At 39.9% G+C, this 20,693-nt stretch overlaps 1 long non-coding RNA gene across 1 annotated transcript; it reads right to left on the reverse strand.

Annotated features, from left to right (window-relative positions):
- Positions 1-14,346: 14,346 nt before the first annotated feature.
- LOC120530590 lies at positions 14,347-19,420 on the reverse strand. The gene is made up of 2 exons (XR_005633997.1): positions 19,335-19,420; positions 14,347-15,528 (listed from the first exon to the last, which is right to left on the reverse strand). It is a non-coding gene; the product is annotated as an uncharacterized LOC120530590 (long non-coding RNA).
- Between the last annotated feature and the right edge of the window lie 1,273 nt (positions 19,421-20,693).

Here is a 20,693-nt window from a genome sequence, read left to right on the forward strand (position 1 = left end):
TTATCTGTGCACTGCGCCAGTTCACGTGAGCCACTCGTGTACATGCATCGAAGGTTCCCAGCTGTGCTGGTGCCATCTCGTGCTATGTCCATGGCTGTATTTAATGTTACCTTAGTCCTGGCACTTAAAACTTTCTCTCGCAGTTTCACTGAGTTTGTGTCAAACACCACCCTGACCATCTCATCTTCCTCTCCATAAGCACAGTCCTTCACCCGTGAATATTTACCCGTGGTAGTTTGCTATTGGATTGCCGCTGACGGACGGCCTTATATGGGCAGGCACTAAATTACAAACGCCAGCGGCAGCCTGTCTATGAACTTAATTTAAAGTGTAGGTTTACATCGTGCTTTGTTTCAAGTAGCAGAACTCATGAATATGGTTGTATATGTCACTTTCGCTTTCTTATTGTTTCGCTGCCTTCTCAATTATATAATGCATGTTTTCTTCAGCGCTTTTTGAGGTCTTCCTGGTTTTCTATGTACTGCGTGATTACGGGAGGCGTGATGATGTCACACGAAACTCCGCCCCCACGACGTTGAAGCTCATCTCCATTACAGTAAATGGAGAAAAACTGCTTCCAGTTATGACCATTACGCGTAGAATTTCGATATAAAACCTGCCCAACTTTTGTAAGGAAGCTGTAAGGAATGAACCTGCCAAATTTCAGCCTTCCACCCACACGGGAAGTTGGAGAATTAGTGATGAGTCAGTGAGTGAGTCAGTGAGTCAGTGAGTGAGTGAGTGAGTGAGTGAGTGAGGGCTTTGCCTTTTATTAGTATAGATTGGTGGAAGGCACTCAAAAAAGCAGGCGCAAGGCTATTGATGAGATTTTTCAGTTCAGCCATACTGAATTCCTTTCTCTTCTCCAAATGTCTAAGTTCTGTTCATAATTATCAAATGAAGGGTTACTTCAGTCTATTGGCCATCACTGGTTTACAGGATGGGGTCCTTTTTGAAAAATTGCAGTTTAGGGCAGTTGTACAGGTGGAAGTCTGTTTACTGCAGTGACTATATTTGAACTCCCTTTAATCTGTCCCATCTCTTACTGTAACTCTCAGGGGTCATGTCATCTTAGCGCTTTGAGTAGTGAGAAAAGCGCTATATAAATGTAAAGAATTATTATTATTGTCTTTTTCTTCTTTTAGTCTCATTTGGGTTGGGATGGCTCTATGGTCCTTTTAGTATCCCTCACATATGTATCCTATCTAACACACTTTCAGGCCCCTTCCAGAAAAGAGAGCAGAAGACAATTTGAGAAATTTAGAGTTCCCAGCCCTATTCCTAGCAGCTTCCTTTGTACTCCAAGGTCATAATATCTATCCATCCATTATTTTCCAACCCACTGAATCCGAACACAGGAATCTGCTGGAGCCAATCCCAGCCAACACAGGGCACAAGGCAGGAACCAATCCCGGGCAGGGTGTCAACCCACCGCAGGACACACACAAACACACCAAGCCCATACTAGGGCCAATTTAGAATCGCCAATCCACCTAACCAGCATGTCTTTGGACTGTGGGAGGAAACCCACGCAGACACGGGGAGAACATGCAAACTCCACACAGGAAGGACCCGGGAAGCGAACCTGGGTCTCCTAACTGCGAGGCAGCAGCGCTACCACTGCGCCCACCGTGCCGCCCCATAATATCTATATATAATTTATTTGTATATAAAGAATAAAATAGTACTAGTTTGTGTATTATTGAATTATCACTAATAAATGATATGGGCTCTGAACTTGCCAATCGGAAGTGTGCTATATTAAAGTACACTGAAATGAGTTGAGTTGAATTACTAAGAAACAAAGCACATTAATCTGGGTAAACACACTGTAAATCAGTATAATGCAAGCATAATAAATGACACCCTTTTGGTCCATATCACTTTTTCTCTTCTAAGATATGGATGTATTTCAGTCAGTCAGTCATTTTCCAAGCCACTATATCCTAACACAGGGTAACGGAGGTCTGCTGGAACCAATCCCAGCCAACACAAGTGCAAGGCAGGAACAAATCCCCAGGCAGGGTGCCAACCCACTGCAAACACACACACACACACACACCAAGCACACACTAGAGACAATTTAGGATGGCCAATGCACCTAACCTGCATGTCTTTGGACTGTGGGAGGAAACTGGAGCACCCAGAGGAAACCCACGCAGGCACAGGGAGAACATGCAAACTCCACGCAGGGAGGACCTGGGAAGTAAACCCAGATCTCCTTACTGTGAGAGGGCAGCGCTACCACCTCGCCACAGTGCCGACCTGGATGCATTTCATAATAGTTTAATTGTAATCCAGAAACCAGAATATCAAGTTTCTATATTTGTGTCAAATCACTTCAGTTCTTTGGGGAAGAGGAAGCACATCACACATAAATGTATGCTCTTTAAAATGCTTATAGGATCCTACTGAGATTAAAGTACACTGCAAAGATTACTGGTCTAAATGAAATTCAGTCACGGAAGTTTGTAATTTACTTACATGAAGCCCATAGACCTCATAGGAAGGAATCCAAAGAGATTACCTCTTTTTCTTTGACTCCATCACTGATTGCTTCTCTGATGATACATGTAGTATACAATAATAATCGGAGATGGTTACTGTTAAGGATGACATCCCTTAGTTGAGGAAGATATGAACTAGAAATAGTTGACATAATGGCTAGAGTTGAACTGGCTCACTCTCGTAACTCACTCATTCTCTTGTTTTAGCTATATCCATACTCATATTAAAACTAATCACATCTTGGTACTAAAACAAAAAGATAATTTGAAAATATCAAATTTCAAGTGATGCATTGCTGTATGACGGGTATATTACAATAGTGAAATTCACACAACTCCAGCATAACAGTGCACTTTTACTAGAGCATATCATGCTTTTTCAGTAATGTTTTAAATAGATCAAGATGTTGTCCTTCAGTCAGATGACCTTCTGGCTGAGGAGTTTACCACCCTTGTGTGTTAGCATGCAAAAGATGCAAGTACAGGACCTATTTATATTTTTCCTTGAGGCAAATATTAATCACTTTTTCTCTGAGCCGCAAGTGGCATATCCTACAGTTCAAATAATTTATGTCACGGGCAAAACGATTTATGTCACGGCCTTGGCTTAAAATCCTCTGCTAAAAGAAGAAAGACTCTGAATGGCATTTTCTCCTTGATGCTCTGACAGTGACATCTCAAGTAAACGATTAAAGATGGACAGGAAAAAGGAACTTTCATTAAGAATTTTGTTAGCTGAGACTGTTCACAAATATAAAATAATATTTTCAGCTAATAGCTCAAACTCTTCATAATACTTCGTACATTGTTTTAAGGTGAACATTCTAATGTAGAATTATAATACCATATTTTTGTTCACTCATTAATGAGGCACAGTTTTAACATTTAACAAGTTTTGGTCATGATTGCCAGGTTATTTTTGCACTTAACAAATGCACAAATACTGAGATTTGGTTGTCCACTTGAGACCATTTAAAAAAAAAAACATGTACTTGTGCTGTTGAAACATGACACCAAAAATGATTTAACAATCATTTGAACCATTGAATGAACTTAATAGGCCTAATGTCAGTGGTTATTTGGTGTAGCTGGAAGGTAAGTCCATTTGCAAGTGGAACAATGCCAATAGTGATTATGGTTGCAGAGAAACTGTCATTGACATATGGACATATCTGGGAAGTACAGGGGAACAACATCCCAGAAGTACTGGCAGATCATGAGACAGGCTCTTACAGAACCTTTATAAGCACAATCCACATCTACAGATTTGTGTCATTCTCCATGAATTGATGACAAGTACGTTTGAAATCATGGGACAACCTTCACAATAACCATTATGATATCTGTCTTTGACCACTTTCTATCAAAAACTATGATGAGTCTGGGTATTGGACTTAGGCAGTCTGCACTGGCATTAACACATTTTCAGCAATGAGTTCTTCTTGATCTGTGAGTGATGATTTGAATTTGCATATGAGACAACATGGAAAACAGTGCAATTTGGACAACATTTTTAAAAGACATAGAAGCAGAATAGGGTAAGAAGAGGGTATCATGGATGCCATTACCTGTGATAACCAGTTGGTTCTGTTGTCTGTTAGGGCTGGTAGGCTCAGAGGTTCTGCTACTGTACCCATTAGTCCAAATGTCATGGGAAGCATTCATAGTACCATTTTCCATCATAAATAGCTGAATCCTTCAAATAATGCCTGCTGTTATGATTCTGTATGTTGGCATTTTGTGTACACTTATTTAAGCCTAAATTATTAATGGTTAATTCTGATTATGATTTTTTTGAGGCACTGAATCAGAATTTTAAATGTATTTTTATTAAAGAAATTATTATCAGTTATTAGAAAATATTTTGCATTATTTTCATTGCCATTTGTTTTTCCCTGGGTGTCACTTGTCTGTTTCACCATCACTATGACATGACGACAATGGCTGACGCCATCAGTATGCAGCTATAAGAATTGCCATGTCAGATGCTTTGCAATCCGAGTTTTAAGATGATCACACAAAAATCTATCTTTGCGTGTATGTGTTAGTTGTGCTATTAAGATTTTCCAGTCAATGAGTTTTATTTTTGTTTCACTTATACCCCAATCCTTAGGTATAGATTTGGAAATTGGATGTTTAGTTTCGACTTTCTGCTTGGTAACATTTTCATTCCTGGTCATGTCCTTTAAACTTGATAGACTTTGCTATGTAAAAACTAACACCTATGTGTCACCACTAACATTCAACAGAGCAAATATCGGATATAATATGCCCTCTGTGTGCCATCAACTCACTGGGGGGGCAGTTGAACAGTACTTGATTGAATGTACCACATGAAAACATTCAATACCTTGTTACACACGTGCGCTTAGGAGGCAGTCAACAAGCCCAGAGGTGAGTGAGATATCATTGGATGGGGGGGTTGTATTGTGGTAATAATGCCTCTCTCTCTAATCTTATAGAACCAAGGAAGATAAATAAACCTCCAAAGTCATCAACAAGTCCTAACCTGGAAAACGACTCCACAACAAGTTCCACTTCTGGTCCCTCCATGATGACGTCACTTCCGTCCAACCCGAATGACGTCACTTCCGGTCCCTCCGTGATGACGTCACTTCCTTCCAGCCCGAATGAAGTAACCTCCGGTCCCTCCGTGATGAAATTACTTCCATCCGCCCCGAATGACGTCACTTCTAGTCCCTCAGTGATGAAGTAATTTCCTGCCACATCATCTCCAGTAGCCATTTTGACTGCTGTATAAAAAAGCCAAACTGTACCTATTTTGTCGAATGTTTGATTCTTTTTTGAGATCTATTTTGACCAATAATTGTGTACCAGAAATATATGGGGCAAATCCCCAAATCTTTATCTTTGTTTGTATTCTTATTTCATCACAACCTGTACAATTCACTGTCATAACACATAGTTGATTGTACCACCAGGTACAGGAGTTTTACTGACAACTAAAAGTTCTCACATGTAACTCTATGTTGACAGGTCAGTACAGGCCATTTACTTTCCTGGGAAGAAGTGAAATTAAGTGGAAAGAGTAAATGGGATAAAGACAGAGGATTTAGATCAGGGTATTAAAAAAGTATATTATATCTGAACTACATTAAGGGGAGCTATTATTACACTATAAGCTGGGCTGAAAAGATTTTTATTGTTCCAGAATAGGACATAACTTATTAACCCAGTGCCTCTTCTAGATGCAAATTAAATCTAAAAGTGGGAAAAGAGGCAGTGGAGTTTCATGTGCCTTGCAAAAAAGTAAATGGAATTGAACAACTGGGTAGTCCCGCTTAACGTTTTAGCTGACTAAAAACTGGTCATGTGGGTCACTTTTGTTAAATTTTGGGAAGCAATGCATAAAGCAGTCATGATGCTTAAAATGGGACTGTCTGAGAAAAATCAGGATGTATTGTCAGCCTACAGTAGACTTATTGCCTGAACCCAATCCCACCTACACCGCTGATGTATAAAAACCTGCTCTCATGTGACAACAGAGTGGTTAGCAAAGCTTGCTCACAACTCCAGGACATTGGTTTGGATTCCCATCTCAGCCACTACGTGTGTAGTTTTCACAATTTCTTGTGTCTGCTTAGGTTTTCACCATGCTGTGTATTTTAGTGTTCTTCCAATATCCAAAAGTTGTGAATATTATGTAAAATTTTGATCTGTGGTTGGACTGTGATTGGCTGTGGTGTGTATGTTGAGCTATGTGTATATGTTGAACTATTGTAATGTTCTGTGCCAAATGCATGCTTTAGGCTGATGTTCAAAATGTAATAAGGAAAACACTGTGCTGGCTCTTTGGCCTTTCCCACTGTAAAGACATATAAAATTAAAAATGTATTTATGTTGTGTTCATAAGAATTACTACTTTAGATTTTCACTATGGACCTAGCCCTTTATGGACCTTTGTCAGTGGATGCACATTTTAATATTTTGTTTTGTTTATTATATACTTCTATCTCATGAAGTAAATCATTACATTTCTTATGAACACCCTGAAAGACGGGAATGATTACATCTGTCACTAATTCTTCAAACCAGTTCATAGCTCCATTTATGATGGAACATTAAATGGAGGTCTTTCTTGGTTAAACACATATAGTTTAAACTGGTCTTTTATCCACAGTAATGCCCATGATATCGTCACATTAAAAACAACAGCAAAAAGAATTTTGTAGTTAAAACAAAACTAGTTAGTTTAAAAAATTAGTTTTTAAAACTGTCTGAATGAGGCCTAATTGAATCAAACAAGTTTGGTAGAATAAACGGGATACTTCCTTTTTAAAAGTTCTTATATTCTAAGAAGGGGGAAACATCTGGTGATTTCTCACATCTGGAAGGCCTGCCTTTAATTTTCAAATAACCTGAGCAAAAGTAAAATCCCAACAGTCTAAAATGCTTGTTTGAGTACAAGAGAATATATGAATATTTTATTACCTACAAAAAAATACATTTTCAAGGCTGAGAAAATGTCCATATTGCATATTGTCCCTGATGATTCAGTACAGCAATGAAATTACTGAATAATGAAGGGATACAAAACATTCATTCAGCTTGTAATACCATATTTCCACAAAGGACACAAGTGTAATACAATAAGGAAAATAAAATATATTTAATACATTGACTTTTAAAACTCACAATGAAAGATGACATCTTTATACAGTAATGTATTGTAATTGGGGGCCGCTGATGAATGTCAACAGGCTAACAAGCATATTTCCACAAAAGAATGCAATGAAGGTTTCTTTTACTAAGGTGTGAGTAGGTGGAAACAAGATGAATAAACAGAAGAGACTGCCTGTTGGATTAAACAATTAGTGAATTATCTCCCACGATGCTGTGACCTACTGCAGAATATATACTACAGAAAGTACTGTACATTATGGGTGAAATTGTGTATGCTGTGATAGTCTGTTATCAGTATTTAGGGAATCACATTCATAGAATGAGTGAAGAGTTAACATGGAGCATTAAAAACAATAAAAAGATAAAAATAAATATATACATAGGTACAAATGTGACACAATTCACATGAAAAAACTTACATGTTTACCCTTCAATCAGTGCAAGACTAGCCATGATTCAAGCACTTGGTAAATGTCTCTCTTGTGTGTAATTGTATGGCAGCTGAAAAAAGAAAAAAAGGTGAATCAAAACCCAAAAGGCAAACAAAGCTAGTTTCACAAACAACAGAAACAAAGAAAGTGACTAATCAATAGATTACTGAGCAAGTGGCAAGAATCTGCTTAAATAATAATAGTATTTGTAACTGGCCTGTAAATAACAAGCAGGAAGACAGGAAACAGGTGCAATACAATGTCAAGCATTGAAGAAAAATGAAAAACCAGAGTAAATAATAATGCACTGGAAACGGAAGATTTCTCTTAAAATGCAGACTCAACACAAATGTTGACAAGCCCCAGGATTTTAATGTAGAACTCTGTACTTTTGAAGAAGTAGCACTACATATTACACCAACCTCACTCTAAAATCAATACATTTAAGAGTTGTGAAATTTGTAGATAAAGCACATTCTCTTCTTAAACTATTATTTTGATAGAAACTGATGAGGTTCCTCGCACCATCACCCTCTTCCTCGCACCATCACCCAATTAAATGGGATTCTAGTCCATTTTACAACATGTTCGTTCAGACAAGATATTCTCCCCTAAAAGGGAACTTTAGGGTCTCCAGATAATTTAACAATTCTCTATATTATATTATAACTAGAGAAAATAAAACTTACTGTTAAATTGCAAAAAAAACATAAACTGTATATCAAAAACTAAAATAAATTGTAGTCATTTTTATCTTGAGTTAAATTAATGCAGATGGTATAATTAAAGGCGACTAAAATAAAATATATTTTAACCCAAAGATTAAAACCAAGACTAAATGAAAAACAGGTGACAAAACCTAAAATAGTCTGTACATTGCAGCTTTCAAGCAAAATAGTGCAATCAGTTCATGAAAGAAAAAATAATTCCCAGCTGGTGACACAGAAAGCTGGTCATGTGGCTTGGGAAGGAAGCATCTCTGAAGAGTTTTATTTAAGCCCTCTTAAAATTCAGTTTACATTCCAAGATTTTGTTGTGTTTCAAATGGAGTTTGGCTCCAACCAAAAGCAAGTCCAGTTTTCATAGTGTGTTTAAAAAGCAGCTGAAATGCTTGCAGTAACAATGCTTGACAGTCAGAAAGCCTACCAAGCAGACAAAAAGTAAAACTGCTTCAGCCAAATAGCCAAAGCAGCTGCACAAACCTTTTGCTCTCAAACTGGCTGAGTTTCAAATCCCTGAAAGGCTGTTCTTTCTTTATATTGTTTCATAACATACTTAACTGTTAGGGGTCAGATTTTTTTCCTTTTGGATTTCCACTACTGTCCTTTTAATTTCATGTTTGCCATTTGATGGTTGGATCCTGTCAGATCACTATAGCCTGCAGCCATAATATATTACTGCCCTCTCCTGTCAAATCCCAATGGACGTTGGCTTAACAGCTGAGTTTCATCATGTCTAATGTTCATCAATAATAGCAAAGGCTATCTGGTAGAATGGATGCTTACCTTGACCACTACATTACATAGAAAGTGATGAATCTGTGAAGGCTGCTTTCAATTCGATAACCCATACTCCTTTACGGTAATAGGGCAATATATTTTAGATAAATGCAAAATGGAAATGCAATATATTTTAGAGGAGAACCCAAAGTCTTTTTAAAACTGAACTGGAAAGTTCTCGTGTTCCGTCTTTTGATGATGTCTGACAAAGATATATCCAGTATATGTTTCAAAAAAAGATTTACACATGTACAGTACATATCTATCTAGCTATACTGTGCATATATATATATATATATATATATATATATATATATATATATATATATATATATCATATATACTGCATATTGTGACAGATAGGGGGCGCTATCGCTCCCTTGAACCCCTGTCCATGACTCCAGACACCAGGTAAAAGTCCAATAGTTGAGTTTATTAAATTGCCACAGTGCACAAAGCACCCTCTCCTTCACTATACTCATACACAATCAATAACAAATACAATAATACTGTACAACCCTCCAACTCCCAGACGCGTTGCCACCCTTCCACCCAGCTCAGCTCGCCGTCTGAAAGCTCTCATAGTCCTTTTATATTCCCTGACCCAGAAGTGTTTCCAATCCCCAGTCCATGTGATCTTGTATCACTTCCGGGTCAGGTAAAAAGTCCTTTTCTTCACCCCGGAAGAACGTCATTTCCCTTGTCCATGTGGTGTAGGGTAAATACCCGTTGTTTCCCCCTGCAGCGTCTCCTAGTGGGCCCCACGGCATCCAGCAGGGCTGCGTATATAAAAACTGCAATGTCCATGATGCCCTGCTGGTCTTCGGGGAACCTCCATACTGCCGGCCGGCCGGCCATACACCACAATATATATATTGTGATGCATGTGAGCCTGGGGATCAACTTCCTGGTTCTGCTCAGTTAAGTGGTTCCACTCCAAGATGAGTTGGGGTGTTCACGCCAACTTTATGTGCCTCCCTGACAAGGAACCAGAGGTGCCATTGTGCACAGAGGTATTAAAAAATCTTTTATTATAAATTTGATGACACAACTTACACATTTTCCCCACTACCACCATAGTCAATTAAGTCAAAAAAATATGCCATTTTCCTCCTGCTCCTTCTCAATATTATGTCATTATTTTTGGCCAAATTACCCCTCTGTCAGTCAAGTCTTTACAACAATTCATTTCCCACTTCAAATTCTGTGGGCTTGTCAGAAAGCAGAATTTAAACTACATCCTTGAATTATTTTAGAGACAGTACATGAAATCATTTCTGTGGATAGGAAAAAAGAACACCTTCTGTATGTCCTGCCAGTAGCATGAGACAACACTTCTGTGGCCCCATTACTGTATAAGTGGTCAGGCACTATTGGTGAGGCCCTACTTCTATGTCATCTATAGCATGTAACAGAGCTCCATCCATCCGATGATGAAACACTTTCTTGACCTCTATTGCTCTTATGTAATTATCCAGTTATTCCACCAGTCCCCTGAAACTTTCTTGCCATTTGGTGCACTTGAAGTAAAATGTCTAAGGCGCACATTTATCTAATTATGACAAAATGCTTCTTGGTAGACAAATTTACCCACAATTAAGATTGTGCCAGTCTCCAGTGTGCATTCTTTTTTCAAAGCATGGACCAAGTTGGACGTGTCCCCTGTGACATGCTTCTATTGCTTCTAGCCATAGCAACTCCTCACTAGCAAGGGAACCTGTTATGATATACTGTACACAGTAAAGCCAGCAATGCCTCAGGGGTATTAATACATTATTGCAATTTTACAAATGTGTCAAGGTAATGTTCTTGATTGTAGAATGTTGATATTTGAGAGCTTTAATGCACAGAAGATTTTTTCTGTACTGGCTGACAAGGACACAAGTCCAAGCTGAGGATACTGCTGCTTTTGTTTGTTGGCAGAGCCTAGCACTGTTCTCCTCAAACAGATTGTTAATAATTTAGCTCCATTTTTGCTTGTTATATGAGGTCATAAGATCCTGTGGTTTCTCTGGGGAGCCCTGTTGAATGAACTAGCTCAACGAATCAATCTTTGACTTAAGAGTCCCTTAGAGTCACTAGTGCTTCTTTCACATTGTACAGTTTCAGTTGAAATGCTTAACATTTCACATTCTAAATTTAAGGTAAGATGCAACATATATAAGTATACTTATAAATACATACAAGTATAACTGAGAGAAAAATATATCTATACTAATAAAAGGCAAAGCCCTCACTCACTCACTCATCACTAATTCTCCAAGTTTCCGTGTAGGTAGAAGGCTGAAATTTGGCAGCCTTATTCCTTACAGCTGACTTACAAAAGTTAAGCAGGTTTCATTTCGAAATTCTACACGTAACGATCATAATGGTCGACAACGTCCGCCATATTGAACTTTCTTATTTATGGCCCCATCTTCACGAAATTTGGTAGGCGGCTTCCCTGCACTAACCGAAACCGTGTACGTACTTATTTCGGTGGTATGATGCCACTGTCGGCCGCCATATTGAACTTTCCAACATCACTAATTCTCCAACTTCCCGTGTTGGTAGAAGGCTGAAATTTGGCAGGCTCATTCCTTACTTACTTACAAAAGTTAAGCAGGTTTAATTTCAAAATTCTAAGTGTAGCGGTCATAACGGTCATCAACGTTGAACTTTCTTATTTATGGCCCCATCTTCACGAAATTTGGTAGGCGGCTTCCCTGCGCTAACTGAAACCGATGTACGTACTTATTTCGGTGGTATGACGCCACTGTCGGCCGCCATATTGAACTTTCTAATGGTCTTTGTTACTTAAGGGCCCATCTTCAAGAAATTTGGTATGCGGGTTCCCAACGCTGACTGAATCCTATTTACGTACATATATAGGTCCATAGCCTGCAGCTCGGTCACCGTGTGAGGCGGCATTGGGTTCCCCATCCCAACGCCTCCCACATTGTTGCCTGCCTATATAAGGCTGTCCATCTCTCCGGTCTCTACATTCCCTTCCTGGCTTCGCCACGGGATTCACGTCTCCCTGCTTATAACTACAGCCTTTTTATTTAATCCACGGATTCTTTGCTGTTTAATTGTTCGTTTATTGTGATTATAGTTATTGTATAGGTATTTTAGACTTACTTTACATTGTTCAGGTACGCATTTCCTTTATCATTCCAACTGTACCCCTATTAACATGTCTATCGAGGTGATCACCATCGATCAAAGAACTGACTTACTGAGTGGTTTCCATGCCCATAGATGGCACCTGCCTTTTCCATTCTCTTTGTTACATATTGCACGGCCATATCAGGCTCACTCTTGATATCCGGAGGAACACTGTGTCTTATGTATTGAATGACTGGGACAGGTTCAAGGTGTGGACTGATGATGGTACAGGAGATAATTATACTACACAGGAGCACTATAAGAGTGAAATTCTTAAACCCTTCACCTATGGTTCTGCATGTGAGTTGATGGCTGCCGCTGAATTGTTTGGTTGCCGCTTTCAAGTGTACCGAAATGGCCAAATATTTTACACCTTTCGACAACCAGCAATGCCTCTTAAACATCTTTGATTCACAGGTGATGATTTCAGTAGTGGACAATTTGATGTTTATGAATGTTTAAACTCCCAAAAGCTGGATGCAAAGTTATCGATGAAACTGGTTGTATGCTTACAACGCTTGACAGATGCCGAATGTCACTTCAACACAAGTCCTGCAAATACTGTCATAATTAAAACAAACCATGAAACTCAAACCGATTATGACAGCAGCAATCCAAGCTGTGAGATTTGAGACAAGATTACTTTTCACATGGCCAACTGTACATTGCATGCTCAAGAGTAAGCTCAGCGCACAGCTTGGTCATATTACAACTGGAGGGCTGAACTGACAATGTGGTATACAAAGAGATCCTTAACAAATAATTATTGGTATATTTTCCCTCAGTTTAAAAGGTTTAATTTTCTTCTTAATAAACATTTTAAGGCAGTACTTCACCGCTGCGAAGCGCGGGTATTTTGCTAGTTTAATAAATGAAAATGAATGCACAATTTGCTCATCTCTCATCATCCTCTCTAAGATAAATCTATCTGCATCAAACCTCATAAATATTAGCAGATCATCCATTTTATTTTTTACCCCATTTATTCCAGTATAGTTGGTAAAAGGAGCCTGTCCAAGCAGCAATAGTTACAAATCAGAATTTAACAATAATTGCCAGTCCATTTCATACTCAGTCTATTACTGTCAGTTAACCTAAAATGCTTATCTTGGAACTATGAAAGTAAAACAGGTGCCCCTGCACATAACTAATATAGTCAAGGGCAGAATGTACAAACTGCACACGCTGACCAGCTAGTTATGAAATCCAGGTGGGGAGACAATTTAAGGCCAACCTTAACCTATATAGTATTTTTTCATGTAAATTATTTGGTATCTCTGTATCTTAGATCACTTGATTAGTAATATGTCTGAGTACTTTAAACAATTAGGCCTCAAACACAATCTTTCAGCCACACACTTCTTTTACTTTCTGCAAAAACAAAGAGAAGAAGACAAAGTACAACGTCATAAAGAGGTTCAAAAACATTGGCGCGATACACGTGCAGAGCAGGTTAGAGATTACGAAAGCACTAAAATTCGAATGTCTCAAAAAACTGACAGTAAAAATCGCATTAGCACTAACAAACGGAAATTAATGCGCTAACAAACGGAAATTATTACTCGGTGAAATAACGGAACAGCGAAAAGAGATCGAATATATGGACATGATATGACAGAGCTACTACAAGTTTAATTTCAAAGAAACCACAATTCGGTCAGGTTTCTATTTATGGTCATGGAGAAGCAATGCAACATAGAATCGAAAGAGTTAAACGATCGGACGTATTAGAAATTCTACAGCCAATAATGGACACAAATCCATATGTCCAAAAGTATTGCACTTTACACGAAATTTATCTGAAAAACACAGACAAAGAACTTTTCTTGGATTTCTATATGAATCCGAAAGATCACGCTTGCATATATAATAAACCAACATGTGACGAATTGTCAGTAATAATAGTTTCGAAAGATGGAGATATCAAAGACGGAGCTGATATTCATGTTTATTCAAAAGCACAGCACGATTTGTCACAAGCAGATCCGGGAAATAATTAGTTACGTAGGGCCTGCACGGGGGGTTGCCGTGCAAAGCGAGCAGAGGGCAGAGCCCCCTAGTACACATTAATTTCAAGTGTAAGAGCTGAATGTGAGAGATATGAGAAGAACAAGGGTGTAGTGGAATAAGACTTTTATTTGGATGTTATTTGGGTCTGCAAGTCAATGAATCAATCAGAGTAAATATCATTATTTCAGCACTATTATGCCAATTCAGTTATCTATAACAATGACTGTATGCCTTTATTCTTTGCCCATCTGCTGACAAACTCTGCCCAGGGCACTTTCCCTTAGTTGACTGCTGTAAAGGGATGCAGAAATAAAAGATGCAATGGACAAGCTTCCTCATGTCTGGTTCTTGACTCAAAGAGGTCCTAGTTTGAGGACAAGATTTCTTTCTTTAATATTGTGACCGAGATGATGGCTGATATGCATTCCTGCCATTCGTCACAAGCAGCTGCACATAGAAACTGTTAAACAGTATTTCAATGAGAAACAAACATACTTCTAAGAAGCTCTGTGTGGGATCAGTGGCACCCACACCGCATAATGTGCTTGTTACACGATGCTTAGAACATTTAAAGATGAGCTTTCATGTATGCTTTTGCTCTTTTGCCTGTCCCCTCTTCTTCAGACTGTGTCTAACCCAGCCGATGCTTCCCAGCCGCTGAACCTACTTGATGAGGAAAGTTTTGTGTTCTTTCAACTTGAAGAAAGCAGGACAATTGCTGCACCACTTGTCCAGTGTGCTGAAGAAATATTTTGAATAGTCTTGGGATTTCTTCTGCCTTTTCAACAATTAAGTAATTTTACTGGACTTGCCTTCCATTCTCTGGTGCAACTCTGTGACCCAAGCTTGACAAGTAGTACCAGAAGTGGGCATGTTCAGCCTCAGCACATTCCCCTTCCACCTGGCCCATAGGATGTTCCTGCAAAGGCTCCAGCTCAACCTGGAACCTGTCCCAGGGATGTTCTCGTGAAGAAGGCTCCTTTGGACTACCATGATTGTTTCCTCTTCTGCTTTAAACAAACAGCCACATTGATGCACAGGGACAGGTGAGACTAGGCCGCCATCATAGCCCCTTTTTTGACCAGGAAGCTCTACATGTTATGCGAAACCTCCATCTTGAGAGATTGATGATTATGACTTCCTGAAGCAGCAAGTTCTTCTATGTACTGCTATGAGCTCCCTGGCCAAGGGGTGTAAGTTCCATCTGTGGCAGATCGATCCTAATTGCCCTGCCTGGGGGCAGGTGTAGGAATTGCTGAACCTGATCTAAAGCTGGTTCTGTGGAAACACCTAAAAGCACATAATAGAAAAGCTTGTTATTGAGGCAGTACTGTTGGGGATAAGCGATGACCTCTGTGATAAAATGATCAGGAGCAATGTCAACTCCCTCATCGATTGACCTCAAGTGACTTGGAGGCAGAAGGTCTACCTTAGTCTGGTTCTTTCACCAGTCCTGACTCCCCCTGACTGTGCTGCCCCCCGCTCTCATGTCTGCACCTAGTCGCTTATTTATATAGGGTACATTTGTTACACATGTTACTGCTGTTGTTTTCTATTATTAGCTGTTGCTATTATTTATGTATTACTATTCAATTCAAATAATTATTATCAAATTGTTTACCTATTATTTACTTATTTATAGTATAGTATAGTACTTATTTATAGTATAGTATAGCATAGTATAGTAGTGTATAGTATAGTATGGTATAGTATAGTTCTTTACCTGTCTTGCACTTGTCATGTGCTTAAGTATATGTTGCACCACAATCCTGTCAAATGTTACTTCGTGCCATTGAATGCTGCAATACTGTGTATGTGTGGTATGACTATAAAGTCACTTGACTTGAACATTCACTAATTATTAAGTAGATGTTGTTAAGTAAATCTCTACAATCTGCATTTAGATGCAATTCTTAAAACATTTAAGCTCATTATGCTGATTTGTATATTCTATCAAATAAAATTCTTGTTTGTCATGGCACCAGGGAATGGTATTGTGTTGCATGTTTGTCTGCCATGCAAGTAAAAATTTCTCTGTATTTGATACACATGACTATGCTCCTGCTCCTGGTAAGGCTCATTGCTAACACGGCTCCAAATTTTATTCAGAAACTAAAACTGTCTCAATAACTCCTCATTAAATGATTCTTTATTATACTGTAGATTACTAGCTGTGTTACCCCTCTGAGGAAGTGATTGTGCCAAAGTGGATGGACTGGCATCTAGCCCAGGAGGGAGGGTGGTCCCTTACCTGGAAAGGAGGCCATAAGGGAGGGATCGGAATGGACAGGTATACCAGCTGGTTCCTTGAACCTTTCCAGGCCCAGAAGGTATAAATGAAGGACAGGGAAAAACTATCTCTTGGAGGTCACATAATTCCCCAGTATGCCAGGTGGCAGCATACCTCTGGTGAAGCTCCTAACTGTACACCCGCAGAACATCTTGGGAGTTGTAGACTTGATGGACAGCCCTGTAGAGGTACTTGGGTGCTGCAAGAGGGAGATGTGGGGAGAGGTCTCCCATTTGTTAAGGAAGTTCTGATCTGGAAGTATTTCCTGGGTGTAACTGTTTGACACTAGAAGTGCTCCAGGGTATTGCATAAAAAAAAGAAGCTGCTCAACCTCATCCAGTCGAGTCAGGGTTGGGAGGAAGCAGACCACACTCATCTGGGGGAGCAGAAGGAAAAGAAAAGAACCAAGCATTACTTGTATTTGTGCTATTGTAGCTGTGTCTTCTGGAGAAGGTACTGTGCTATCAATAAACTTTTATTTGAACTAAGAAATGTGTCAGGTTCAATTGTGTCAAAGATATGGCACCCAGTGGCTCCCCTTGTGGACACAAATCTAAGCAATCAATTTAGACATTAGTGTTAATGTCTGCAGTGCACAGATGATGGAATGTATTTTGTAATGCTTGTAGAAATAAAAAGTATTACATGTGTCATTTCAACAGATGGCGCATCACAAAGATTAACACTACTTTTATGAATCTCGGACCAAATGGCATATAATAGATATATGAATTGCATTTGTCAATCCAACAGATGATGCATTGCAAACATTTGTAGTAATAAAATGCAATATTACAAATGTTTATGATGCACCATCTGTTGGAATGTCAATTGCAACGAATATGTCTCGTATGGGGCGGCACGGTGGCGTAGTGGGTAGCACTGCTGCCTCGCAGTTAGGAGACCCGGGTTTGCTTCCCAGGCCCTCTCCCTGTGTCTGCGTGGGTTTCCTCCGGGTGCTCCGGTTTCCTCCCACAGTCCAAAGACATGCAGGTTAGGTGCATTGGCAATCCTAAATTGTCCCGTGGGTTTTTACAGCATTTGGCAGAAACGTTCTAATGCTTTTCTAAAATAAAGACGTGGATTCATTGTTGGGCGGCACGGTGGCGCTGCTGCCTCGCAGTTAGGAGACCCGGGTTCGCTTCCCAGGTCCTCCTTGCGTGGAGTTTGCATGTTCTCCCCGTGTCTGTGTGGGTTTCCTCCGGGCGCTCCGGTTTCCTCCCACAATCCAAAGACATGCAGGTTAGGTGGATTGGCGATTCTAAATTGGCCTTGGTGTGTGTTTGTGTGTGCCCTACGGTGGGCTGGCGCCCTGCCCGGGGTTTGTTCCTGCCTTGCGCCCTGTGTTGGCTGGGATTGGCTCCAGCGACCCCCATGACCCTGTAGTTAGGATATAGCGGGTTGGATAATGGATGGATGGATGTCTCATATGCGATTTGGTACAAGATTCATAAAAGCAGTGTTAATGTTTGTTCCATTTGTTGGAATTACAAATATAATGCATTTTATTACTACAAATGTTTGTGATTTGCCATTTTTTGAAATGTCAGAGGCATAGCAACTGGATGGACACACATATATATGATACAGACATTTATCCCTTTTTATTAAGGTGGATAAGTGGCTCAGGAAACTGCACTGTACTCTTGCAGTGACTGAAACACTTAGTTTGATTGCATGTATGGAATTTGCATGGCAGTAGTTAAGACTAGATGTTGTCTACGAATGGACCCTGCATTTGAGTGTCATTCTGTCCATGGCTGGGTCCAGTCTTAACTCAGGACATTGTTAGGAAAAGGCACTGATTCCCATGGCAATGCCATTTATAAAATAAATTAGCAAAACGTATAGAAACATAAGAAGCATAAAAAACTTTGACAATTAAGTTTAGCTAATAGCTCATCTGTTCCAGTATCACATCTACTTCTTAAAGGTTGTCGAGGTTTCTGTGTTAACTTCATTTCTTGGTAGCTTGTTTATATTAAAATTTTTTACAATATAACATTTTATTTGCTTTTTTTTAATAGGCACTAAACATTGCTTAGATGATGAAAATGTGTCAATAAAACCCCTAAATCCTTTTCAGAGGTTGCTTCCTTCTGGACAGTTAAGTACAGTACAGTATAAGTATAGTTCATACGTAAAAAGTTTGTTATAGACAGATAATATGGTAAATATATACTGTATACGAGATGTCTTGACGCCATTTAACAATTCTGCATAGTGAGAAGTAACAATGTAAAATTATTTATTGTGATATCCTTTACAGTTCTGAAACAGCCTCTGTAATTCCTAGACATGTGGTTATCCTATTAATTTCCTTTTTCTGATTAAACATTTTTGGATATGACATGGGTACATATCACAGTAGATTATTAATTATGTTTAACAAACAGCTGCTTTAAAAATCTGTCAATCAAGAAGAGCATTGTTCTCGGAAAAAAAAAACTAATGAGGCGTATTTCATTGAAAATTTCACGATGCAGGTCTGCTTTGAAGCAAACTGACTACATGACCTGCAACTCTTTAAAAAAATAAAAGTTTAAAAGCTTGAAATTGTCTCTTTATAGGAGATGATTTAGCACGGACACCTGCGGCCTCTGCGGTTCTCTAGTGGTAGGCTGAGTAGGTGCACCTGTTGTAAAATAACAAAGCATGATGCAAGAGGAATAAAAAAACGTGTTGTGCTGGAAAAAGATGACTCTTATAATTCTGCCGGGCCCCAAACACTGCTAAAATGCCTTACTTTTTTAAATACACACGGCAAACTGTTTACCAGGGTGAGATTCTAAAACCATAAACTCACGCAAATCAGTGAAAACGCGCCCTCCTTTGATGCCATGCGCCCTCTACTCCCGCGTGAGCTCATTAACAACCAGCGGCTCACACAGCACCACTCGCGGTTCTCCAGCGATAACGCCGGTGACGCAAGCAGCCCCAACACCTTTGCGCGACCGCGTCTTAGCAACAGCGCATTCGGGCAGCTGCCATTGGCTGGCGCTTATTCCAATTCTGGCCAATCCTCGCTAACGACAAAGTCTTGGCGACTTTAGCCTGCGACTTCTACCCGGCAACCTGTGCCGATGTAAACTAAACGGCAAAGCGGCCTCTCATTAGCATGAGTTGAAAGTGTCTTGCGGGTTAGTATAGCTTCGGGCAGATCAATCTGCAACCCGTCGATGAGCTCAGGATTAACGGCTGGGCGAGGCTCCTCAGGGATTCCAAGGAAGCTTGGATTGTTTTAATGCATTCGCTTTTCACTCCAGAAGCTGCGATTTAGCAAGCATCGGCCTGCTCTGGTGACGCGAATTAAATTCACTAAACAATGTTCGTCACACGCACGTAGTTTAAATGCAACACAAATATTGTTACATCGAACAAGCGGTGTGTTATATTACGTCTTTCACAGACTGCCCACAAATTTTGCCATCCTCTTGGGTACAGCCATCAATAGTGTGTTTGTCTGCGGAGAGAATGTCTACCTTTTCGAGAGGTTTACTTACCTTGGCAGCGACATTCATATCTCTGGTGATTCTTCCTGTGAAGTCAGTAGATGGATTGGGAGAGCATGGGGGATCATGAGGTCTCTGGAAAGGGGTGTGTGTTGCTCCAGATATCTCTGCTACAGGACAAAGGTTCAAGTCTTTAGAGTCCTGATGCTTCCTGTCGCTTCCTGTCTTGCTATATGGTTGCGAGACATGAATGCTACTCAGTGACCTGAGATGAAGACTGGACTCCTTCGGTACTGTGTCTCTTCCACTGGTCTGACTTTGTGTCAAATGAGCTGTTGCTCATGGAGTTCTGAATGAGGCACATTACATGCGTTGTGAGGGAGCGTCAGTTATGGCACTACGGCCATGTGGCGCGATTCCCCAAGGGCGATTCATCTCATAAGATCCTCATTGTTGAGGTCCTAATCGGCTGGACCAGGCCAAGAGGACACCGACATAACACCTGTCTGTGGCGGATAAATGGTTAATTAATGATTAATGGGTGAGACTGGACTGTGTGTCTGCCTTGGGGGGTTGCCAACCATGGTTCCCAAGGTGTTTCATTGTGTGGTGGGTGCAACAACATGCTGCACTGGTGCGTGCTCCCCAAACTAACCTATCCTAGGCCACTGCCTAGTTTGCATAAGTGGTAGAGCCCACTCTTTTTCTGGAAC

The sequence above is a fragment of the Polypterus senegalus genome, chromosome 6 (genome assembly GCF_016835505.1).
Source record: "Polypterus senegalus isolate Bchr_013 chromosome 6, ASM1683550v1, whole genome shotgun sequence".
Taxonomy (NCBI): Eukaryota; Metazoa; Chordata; class Cladistia; order Polypteriformes; family Polypteridae; genus Polypterus; species Polypterus senegalus.